The 9,928-nt window shown below is 52.2% G+C and overlaps 1 pseudogene; it reads right to left on the reverse strand.

The window, feature by feature from the left end:
• Positions 1-6,695: 6,695 nt before the first annotated feature.
• Positions 6,696-8,712, reverse strand: LOC129858833 (basic proline-rich protein-like; annotated as a pseudogene).
• Between the last annotated feature and the right edge of the window lie 1,216 nt (positions 8,713-9,928).

Here is a 9,928-nt window from a genome sequence, read left to right on the forward strand (position 1 = left end):
AAGACGGACGTGGGATACCCAAACAATAATCTGTCAACTAAGTGAAAGTGGTGTTCTGAAACCGTACAGGCACACAGAAGCACTCTGGGTAAGGGGGAGGCGGGGGGAATCAGGGCAAGGCAATAATAAAGGAACAGGAACAGGGCTTATCACATTGTTTGGAATAAGTGAAGCTTGTGTCTTAATGGATGTTAGGACGAGCCGGTCTTCTTTTTAACTCCCCTCTCAGCCTTTGTGCATATATGTACATGATGTCAGCTGTGCTTAATACTGTCGTCCCCAAATAGTATGGCGAAAGAATACGGAGGATGACACGGAACAACGGAGCCATCAGCTCCCATTTGTTCCCCTGATGTCGACCTCGGACTAGACGTCTGTGAGGTTTAGAAATGCGTGGCCCTGTAAGTGCAGACAACATTCTGCAACCCGCTGCACTTCCTGCACTTTGCTGACCTTAAAAGTGTGGCCTCAATTCAGAGAGCTGAAAACCATTACACACTAGCCTAGTGTTCTACAATACAGTGGCAATGCCCTACTTTGTTGTGCAGATGCTCTCTTCTCTGCACTGTTTTCTATTGTATCTGTGTTGTGTTTTAGTTTTTTCTCCATTTCTTAGTTTTAACAGCAAAAAGATTTTGAATACCTAGCGTTTCTATGTCATTTAACATGTTCACTCAAGAAATAGCTTACCCATCAGCTTCACAGATATTGGCGTTGACTGTAGACCTACCCAGAATATGCTTGGGAGCGATCATCCATTTAAACCACAGAGTAACATGACCACCGCTGACACAGACCAGGTTGCTTGGTCACATGGGGTTTGTGTGGAGTGTTCGGCACGTCGGTGCAGGTAGGGCCTGATGCGTTTCCGCGGCGCATGGCGTAGTGGTAAGACGGTGAGCCGTGTTTTGACTGTGTCAGCCAGCATCAGCTCAGGCAGAATCGGGGATGACCATCTCTCCCTTTAGTCTCCATTGCGGTCATGTCAGCAAGACACATTCTTGGGGTCCTTCAGAGCACTAGTGACAGGGGAAACCTGCCAAGGAGCGACCTGAGATGGCACTGGAATATGTACACCCTCAAGACGCTTAAGGTACAGTAGCTAGGGCCTTTACATAAGGGCTGTAGCTAGTACACTAGCTAGGGCCTTTACCTAGGGGCTGTAGCTAGTACACTAGCTAGGGCCTTTACCTAGGGGCTGTAGCTAGTACACTAGCTAGGGCCTTTACCTAGGGGCTGTAGCTAGTACACTAGCTAGGGCCTTTACCTTGGGGCTTTAGCTAGTACACTAGCTAGGGCCTTTACCTAGGGGCTGTACCTAGTACACTACTGTAGCTAGGGCCTTTATCTAGGAGCTGTAGCTAGTACACTACTGTAGCTAGGGCCTTTACCTTGGGGCTTTAGCTAGTGCACTAGCTAGGGCCTTTACCTAGGGGCTGTAGCTAGTACATTAGCTAGGGCCTTTACCTAGAGGCTGTAGCTATTACACTACTGTAGCTAGGGCCTTTACCTAGGGGCTGTAGCTAGTACACTACTGTAGCTAGGGCCTTTACATAGGGGCTGTATCTAGTGCACTAGCTAAGGCCTTTACCTTGGGGCTGTAGCTAGTACACTAGCTAGGGCCTTTACCAAGGGGCTGTAGCTAGTACACTAGCTAGGGCCTTTACCTAGGTGCTGTAGCTAGTACACTACTGTAGCTAGGGCCTTTACCTAGGGGCTGTAGCTAGTACACTAGCTCGGGCCTTTACCTAGGGGCTGTAGCTAGTACACTAGCTAGGGACTTTACCTAGGGGCTGTAGCTAGTACGCTACTGTAGCTAGGACCTTTACTTAGGGGCTGTAGCTTAGAGAACCTTTAAAGGGAAGCTTAGATCAAACAGTACAGAGTAGCGTGCTCTTAACATACAGGGTTGAAGAGTGAGAGGAAACCAATGCTAAACTGAAATATACCAGTTAGGGACTTCCTCCAATACCACAAGCATGCAAGTGATGGAACCAAACTGTGGGCCCACTCCTAGAACTAGCTCCTTCTCCCTCCAGCAGACAGACAGTAGTGATGCGCTTCATTTTCCCTTGTCCCACGACTCCAGCGCTGCCTCTCTGCACACGCTCCACCGCTGTCGTCCATATGTCGAGTGCTGTGAGATGGTCATCCCGTAAACGAGGCCCCCTATGACGTAGACCAGAGCCCATCTGCCTGGAAGATTACTCGCTCGTTTTCTGATGCTGTTTTCTCTCCATCATTGCTCGTAAACGTAGTGAGGAAGTTTGGGTGGAGGACGCCATTGTGATAGGTAATTTGGAAAAGAACACAAAGAAACCGCACACTTTTAGCTGCACCACCACCACTACCAGGGTCTGATGTTAATGAGTTTGAGTGAAAGGGATAGTTGTTTTCTTTTAAATGATACAGCAGCGCTGACTTAACTTTTATGTGCTTAACTCAATACTTAACAGAGGCCTGTTCCTGCCGTAGTCCTCACACTGAAATACAGGCCATTTCTTTGATGAAGCACCACACTTTGCCTTCATCTGTTGTGTAAATTACCATTTAATAGCTGTACACATTTGAATATGTTCATTCCTGACATGGTGCGAATTGCACATTTCTAACATTGCGGGCAAGAGATGGTTTTGGCTGCAAGCACTTTTGGCCACTCGGAGCGCCATTAATTGTTTACCAAAAACTAAAGGCACCATCTATTTCTCAATATCGTACTCTCTGTAAACAACAAAGCCTGCAATTTGTTTATCACAACAACTCCGCGCTGAATGGCAGTGAGCGACATTTTGCACGCCCCCGGGATACGACATCTCTAAGAGGCTGACGACCAAATGAGGGATGATGAAAGACGATGGAGATCATCTATTTTGTCACACTCCCCACATTAAACAGACATATTTGGAAGCACAGCTGACCGGCATGTTCCGCCAAAACGTGTCATAAAAGGGAAGGCTGACTGCAGAGCTCCAGCCAAGTCAATGAAACGGGCGGCACAGAAAGAGAGAGTGTTTTGACCATAACTGGCATCCAAATGCTTTGGCTTCGTTTCCTGTTCCTGGTTTAAGTCCGACACCATCTGTTGCACAGCCTCTGTTTGTTTGGAGCTGCTTGAGCTGAGTTAGAGAGGAAGTCACTCGGCAGTGGAAGACTGGGCGACCGTGGACGAGGGTTTTAAAGAAACCGATGTGAAGCGTGCAAAGGAGGGCAACACCATGAACAGGGACATCAACAGGACTTTTGATCCTGTCATTTCGCCCCGAAGATAGGGCTTTGTCAACAGCGGAGTGGAGATGAGAGAAGAGAGGAGAAGGGTTGAGAACCTTTCTGGGTGGAGGCTGGAGTTTGTGTTTGTGCTGGTGTTGATAACCTGCCATCCCTCAGGTGTGACAGAGCTGACACCACTGTCAGACCGACCGCTTAGCACCTGGAGGTCAGTCAAGGGATAGTGCCAACCGTCCCCTCTGTTCCCCTCTCTCTGCCCCAGATCAGGTGCCCACGGTGGGGTGATTCTGCTCAGTGTTGGGGGTAGGATGGAGAGTAATAGATCTATAGAGTAGGTGTTGGGGCATCTCACAGGGCCCCTCTCTGATTGAGTCTGATGCATGCTGATTGGCGGCGAGGCTGTGCTTGTCAGCAGCGAGGCAGTGTCAGGTGAAATTAGCCGCCGCGGATGGAGGGCCCAGGGAGGAATTCATTAGGCCAGCCTGGCGCAAAGGCAGAATGACAGGGCATTCACACTTCACACACACCACCCCCTCCAACCCCTTTACCCCTCCGTCCCTGTCTGAACCCGCAGCTCAAATTAACCACGCATCCCACAAACCCATGCACCCCCTCCCCCACATCCCCCATCTCCCTCTGCAGATGTGTGACGCTCCGGGAACACATGTTCACATACACCACGCCGGGGCCACCATCTCCGTTAGTCATATTTACCCCAGAGCAGCAGCAGCAATGATGGTGGTAGTAGCAGTGATGGTGGTGGTAGTGATGGTAGTAGCGATGGTGATGGTGGTGGTGGTGGTTGTACCGGTGGTTGTAGTGGTGGTGGTGGTAGTAGCGGTTGTGGTGGTGGTAGTAGCGGTTGTGGTGGTGGTGGTGGTGGTAGCGGTTGTGGTGGTGGTAGTAGCGGTTGTGGTGGTGGTATTAGGGGTGGTGGGGGTTGTAGCGGAGGTGGTAGCGGTGGTAGTGGTGGTAGTAGCAGTGGTGGTGGTAGTGGGGGTGGTAGGGATGGTGGTGGTACAGTAGTAGTGGTGGTACAGTAGTAGTGGTGGTGGTAGTGATGGTGATGGTGGTGGTACAGTAGTAGCGGTGATGGTGGTGGTACAGTAGTAGCGGTGGTGGTGGTGGTAGTGATGGTGGTGGTACAGTAGTAGTGGTGGTGGTGGTAGTGATGGTGGTGGTACAGTAGTAGTGGTGGTGGTGGTAGTGATGGTGGTGGTACAGTAGTAGTGGTGGTGGTACAGTAGTAGTGGTGGTAGTGGTGGTGGTGGTACAGTAGTAGTGGTGGTGGTGGTAGTGATGGTGGTGGTACAGTAGTAGTGGTGGTGGTGGTACAGTAGTAGTAGTGGTGGTGGTAGTCATGGTGGTGGTACAGTAGTAGCGGTGATGGTGGTGGTACAGTATTAGTGGTGGTGGTACAGTAGTAGTAGTGGTGGTGGTGGTGGTAGTGATGGTGGTGGTACAGTAGTAGTGGTGGTGGTAGTGATGGTGGTGGTACAGTAGTAGTGGTGGTACAGTAGTAGCGGTGATGGTGATGGTGGTGGTACAGTAGTAGTGGTGGTGGTGGTAGTGATGGTGGTGGTACAGTAGTAGTGGTGGTGGTAGTGATGGTGGTGGTACAGTAGTGGTGGTGGTACAGTAGTAGTGGTGGTGGTGGTAGTGGTGGTGGTGGTAGTGATGGTGGTGGTACAGTAGTAGTGGTGGTGGTGGTAGTGGGGGTGATGGTGGTGGTACAGTAGCGGTGATGGTGGTGGTAGTGATGGTGGTGGTACAGTAGTAGTGGTGGTGGTGGTGGTGGTAGTGATGGTGGTGGTACAGTAGTGGTGGTACAGTAGTAGTGGTGGTGGTGGTGGTGGTAGTGATGGTGGTGGTACAGTAGTAGTGGTGGTGGTACAGTAGTAGTGGTGGTGGTGGTAGTCATGGTGGTGGTACAGTAGTAGCGGTGATGGTGGTGGTACAGTATTAGTGGTGGTGGTACAGTAGTAGTGATGGTGGTGGTACAGTAGTAGTGGTGGTGGTACAGTAGTAGCGGTGATGGTGGTGGTAGTGATGGTGGTGGTACAGTAGTAGTGGTGGTGGTGGTAGTGATGGTGGTGGTACAGTAGTAGTGGTGGTAGTACAGTAGTAGCGGTGATGGTGGTGGTAGTGATGGTGGTGGTACAGTAGTAGTGGTGGTGGTACAGTAGTAGCGGTGATGGTGGTGGTAGTGATGGTGGTGGTATAGTAGTAGTGGTGGTGGTGGTAGTCATGGTGGTGGTACAGTAGTAGCGGTGATGGTGGTGGTACAGTATTAGTGGTGATGGTACAGTAGTAGTGGTGGTGGTGGTGATGGTGGTGGTACAGTAGTAGTGGTGGTGGTACATTAGTAGCGGTGATGGTGGTGGTAGTGATGGTGGTGGTACAGTAGTAGTGGTGGTGGTGGTAGAGATGGTGGTGGTACAGTAGTAGCGGTGATGGTGGTGGTAGTGATGGTGGTGGTACAGTAGTAGTGGTGGTGGTGGTAGTGATGGTGGTGGTACAGTAGTAGTGGTGGTGGTACAGTAGTAGCGGTGATGGTGGTGGTAGTGATGGTGGTGGTACAGTAGTAGTGGTGGTGGTAGTGATAGTGGTGGTACAGTAGTAGTGGTGGTGGTACAGTAGTAGCGGTGATGGTGGTAGTACAGTAGTAGTGGTGGTAGTGATGGTGGTGGTACAGTAGTAGTAGTGGTGGTGGTACAGTAGTAGCGGTGATGGTGGTGGTAGTGATGGTGGTGGTACAGTAGTAGTGGTGGTGGTGGTGGTAGTGATGGTGGTGGTACAGTAGTAGTGGTGGTGGTACAGTAGTAGCGGTGATGGTGGTGGTAGTGATGGTGGTGGTACAGTAGTAGTGGTGGTGGTAGTGATGGTGGTGGTACAGTAGTAGTGGTGGTGGTACAGTAGTAGTGGTGGCTGTGGTAGTGATGGTGGAGGTACAGTAGTAGTGGTGGTGGTGGTAGTGATGGTGGAGGTACAATAGTAGTGGTGGTGGTGGTGGTAGTGATGGTGGTGGTACAGTAGTAGTGGTGGTAGTGATGGTGGTGGTACAGTAGTAGTGGTGGTGGTGGTAGTGATGGTGGAGGTACAGTAGTAGTGGTGGTGGTGGTGGTAGTGATGGTGGTGGTACAGTAGTAGTGGTGATGGTGGTAGTACAGTAGTAGTGGTGGTGGTGGTGGTAGTGATGGTGGTGGTACAGTAGTAGTGGTGGTGGTGGTCGGAGTGATGGTGGTGGTACATTAGTAGCGGTGGTAGTGATGGTGGTGGTACAGTAGTAGCGGTAGTGGTGGTACAGTAGTAGTGGTGGTGGTGGTAGTGATGGTGGGGGTACAGTAGTAGTAGTGATGGTGGTTGTACAGTAGTAGCGTTGATGGTTGTACAGTAGTAGCGGTGGTGGTGGTAGTGATGTGGTGGTACAGTGGTAGTAGGGGTGGTGGTGGTAGTAGCAGAGGTGGTGGTAGTGGTGGTAGCGGTGGTGGTAGTAGGGGTGGTGGTGGTGGTAGTGGTGGTGATGGTAGTAGGGGTGGTGGTAGCGGTGGTGGTGGTGTTAGTAGCGGTGGTGGTGGTGGTGGTGGTAGTAGGGGTGGCGGTGGTAGTGGTGGTGGTGGTAGTAGGGGTGGTGGTGATGGTGGTAGTAGGGGTGGTGGTGGTAGTAGCGGCGGTGTTAGCGGTGGTGGTGGTGATGGTATTGGTAGCGGTGGTGGTGTTGGTGGCGGTGGTGGTGTCAGTAGCGGTGGTGGTGGTGTTGGTAGCAGGGGTGGTGGTAGTAGCGGTGGTGGTGGTGGTGGTGGTAGTAGCGGTGGTGGTGGTGGTGGTAGTAGCGGTGGTGGTGGTGGTGGTAGTAGGGGTGGTGGTGGTGGTGGTAGTAGCGGTGGTGGTGGTAGTAGGGGTGATGGTGGTAGTAGCGGTGGTGGTGGTGGTGGTGGTGGTGGTAGTGGTGGTGGTGGTGGTGGTAGTGATGGTGGTGGTAGGGGTGGTGGTGTTGGTGGTGGTGGTAGCAGTGGTGGTGGTAGTAGGGGTGATGGTGGTAGTAGCGGTGGTGGTGGTGGTGGTGGTGGTAGTGGTGGTGGTGGTAGTAGGGGTGATGGTGGTAGTAGCGGTGGTGGTGGTGGTGGTGGTGGTAGTGGTGGTGGTAGTGGTGGTGGTGGTGGTGGTAGTAGGGGTGGTAGTAGCGGTGGTGTTAGCGGTGGTGGTGGTGGTGTTGGTAGCGGTGGTGGTGTTGGTGGCGGTGGTGGTGTTAGTAGCGGTGGTGGTGGTGGTGGTGGTAGTAGGGGTGGTGGTGTTGGTAGCAGGGGTGGTGGTGGTGGTGGTGGTGGTAGTAGGGGTGGTGGTGGTGGTAGCGGTGGTGGTGGTGGTAGTAGGGGTGATGGTGGTAGTAGCGGTGGTGGTGATAGTAGTAGTGGTGGTGGTGGTAGTAGCGGTGGTGGTGGTAGTAACAGTGGTAGTGGTGGTGGTGGTGGTAGTAACGGTGGTGGTGGTGGTGGTGGTGGTAGCGGTGGTGGTAGTAAGGGTGTTGGTGGTGGTAATAGTGGTGGTGGTGGTGGTAGGGGTGGTGGTGGTAGTAGGGGTGGTGGTGGTGGTAGCGGTGGTGGTGGTGGTAGTAGGGGTGATGGTGGTAGTAGCGGTGGTGGTGATAGTAGTAGTGGTGGTGGTGGTAGTAGCGGTGGTGGTGGTAGTAACAGTGGTAGTGGTGGTGGTGGTGGTAGTAACGGTGGTGGTGGTGGTGGTGGTGGTAGCGGTGGTGGTAGTAAGGGTGTTGGTGGTGGTAATAGTGGTGGTGGTGGTGGTAGGGGTGGTGGTGGTATTAGGGGTGGTGGTTGTAGTAGCGGTGGTGGTGGTGGTGGTAGTAGCGGTGGTGGTGGTGGTGGTAGTAGTGGTGGTGGTGGTAGCAGTGGTCGTGGTGGTGATGGTAGTAGCGGTGGTGGTGGTGGTAGTAGGGGTGGTGGTGGTGGTAGTTTTGTAGTGATGGTGGTGGTAGTAGCGGTGGTGGTGGTGGTGGTAGTGATGGTGGTGGTAGGGGTGGTGGTGTTGGTGGTGGTGGTAGCAGTGGTGGTGGTAGGGGTGGTGGTGGTAGTAGCGGTGGGGGTGGTGGTGGTAGTAGGGGTGGTGGTGGTAATAGCGATGGTGGTGGTGGTGGTAGTCGTGGTGGTGGTAGGGGTGGTGGTGGTGGTGGTAAAAGCGGTGGTGGTGGTGGTGGTAGTTTTGTAGTGATGGTGGTGGTGGTAGTAGTTTTGTAGTGATGGTGGTGTTGGTAGGGGTGGTGGTGGTAGTAGCGGTGGTGGTGGTGGTGGTAGTAGCGGTGGTGGTGGTAGTAGGGGTGGTGGTGGTAATAGCGATGGTGGTGGTGGTGGTAGTTTTGTAGTGATGGTGGTAGTTTTGTAGTGATGGTGGTGGTGGTGGTAGTAGTGGTCGTGGTGGTGGTAGGGGTGGTGGTGGTGGTAGTAGCGGTGGGGGTGGTGGTGGTAGTAGGGGTGGTGGTGATAGTAGCGGTGGGGTGGTGGTGGTAGTAGGGGTGGTGGTGGTAATAGCAGTGGTCGTGGTGGTGGTAGTTTTGTAGTGATGGTGGTGGTGGTAGCGGTGTTGTTATTTGGCCCTGACAGAGGATGCAGATAGAGCAGATCCTGAGTGACATAATTGGCTAATACACATGCCTTGGAATGACTGGCGGGATCAACCGACAGGTCGGGAAGCGGTGAGGCCCTGGTTGGTTTCTCTCTAGCATTGTTTCGCAGGCGTTCCCCAGTGGGGCTATGTTAAACAGCAGGAGTGTGAAATGCACCGCCGCCGCTCCAAGGACTGTGTTTGTGCGTGTGTACCTGTGTGTGCGTATGTGCCCACTCTTGTCTGTGTGTGCATGCATGTGTGTGTGTGTTCATACGTGCATGTGTATGTGGTTTCTCGCCCCTCTAATTCCAGTCCCACAGGTAGTGTAGGTAGCCGGCGGAGGAAGGCAGGTTTCACTGCTCAGCACATAATATGCTCGGGGACTGTGTATTAACACTATTTGCATTAGGAGAGCCTGTTGTCCCCAGCTGGGTGCAGTGCTCCGCTCACACTACCTGTGAGTTTGGCATAATCCCAGATTTGCTCTGGCAGGTGAAAAACTGTTTTCAATGGCAGCCACAGTAACCTTACCCCCCCCCCCCCCATCCTGTCAGTGTGAGTGTGTGTGTGTGTGAATTCCCTCGTGCTCACCTCTCACTTACTCAGCAACACAAGCCAAAAGGATTGTTTTCTTTCTTTCTCTTCACATTTCATTGACAAATCGTTTGATGGAATGCCTTGACTCATTGGTATGTCACTCAACTTTTTCAGTCAGCCCTGACTTTTGAAATCCCAAACTATTATGAGTCAAAGATCATTTAACAGAAGTACAATAAGCGTTACACTATACTTTATTCATCATCATTACTAATAGGGGATTATGACAGCTGTGTGTGTGTGTGTGTGTGTGTGTGTGTGTGTGTGTGTGTGTGTGTGTGTGTGTGTGTGTGTGTGTGTGCACTACACACAAGCATGGTCGAGTGAAGGCTTTGACTCGCTTGAGTCCATTCACTCCCCTGAGATCTTCCCTAATCCACTGTGTCCCGTTTTAGGACCATAAGGCTACTGTAGCAAAATACACTGTAGCGGCTGATTAGCGGCATTACTTACGAGCAAAGAAACACTATTTCACGCACATCTCCGCCCG

The sequence above is a fragment of the Salvelinus fontinalis genome, chromosome 7, assembly GCF_029448725.1.
Source record: "Salvelinus fontinalis isolate EN_2023a chromosome 7, ASM2944872v1, whole genome shotgun sequence".
NCBI lineage: Eukaryota > Metazoa > Chordata > Actinopteri > Salmoniformes > Salmonidae > Salvelinus > Salvelinus fontinalis.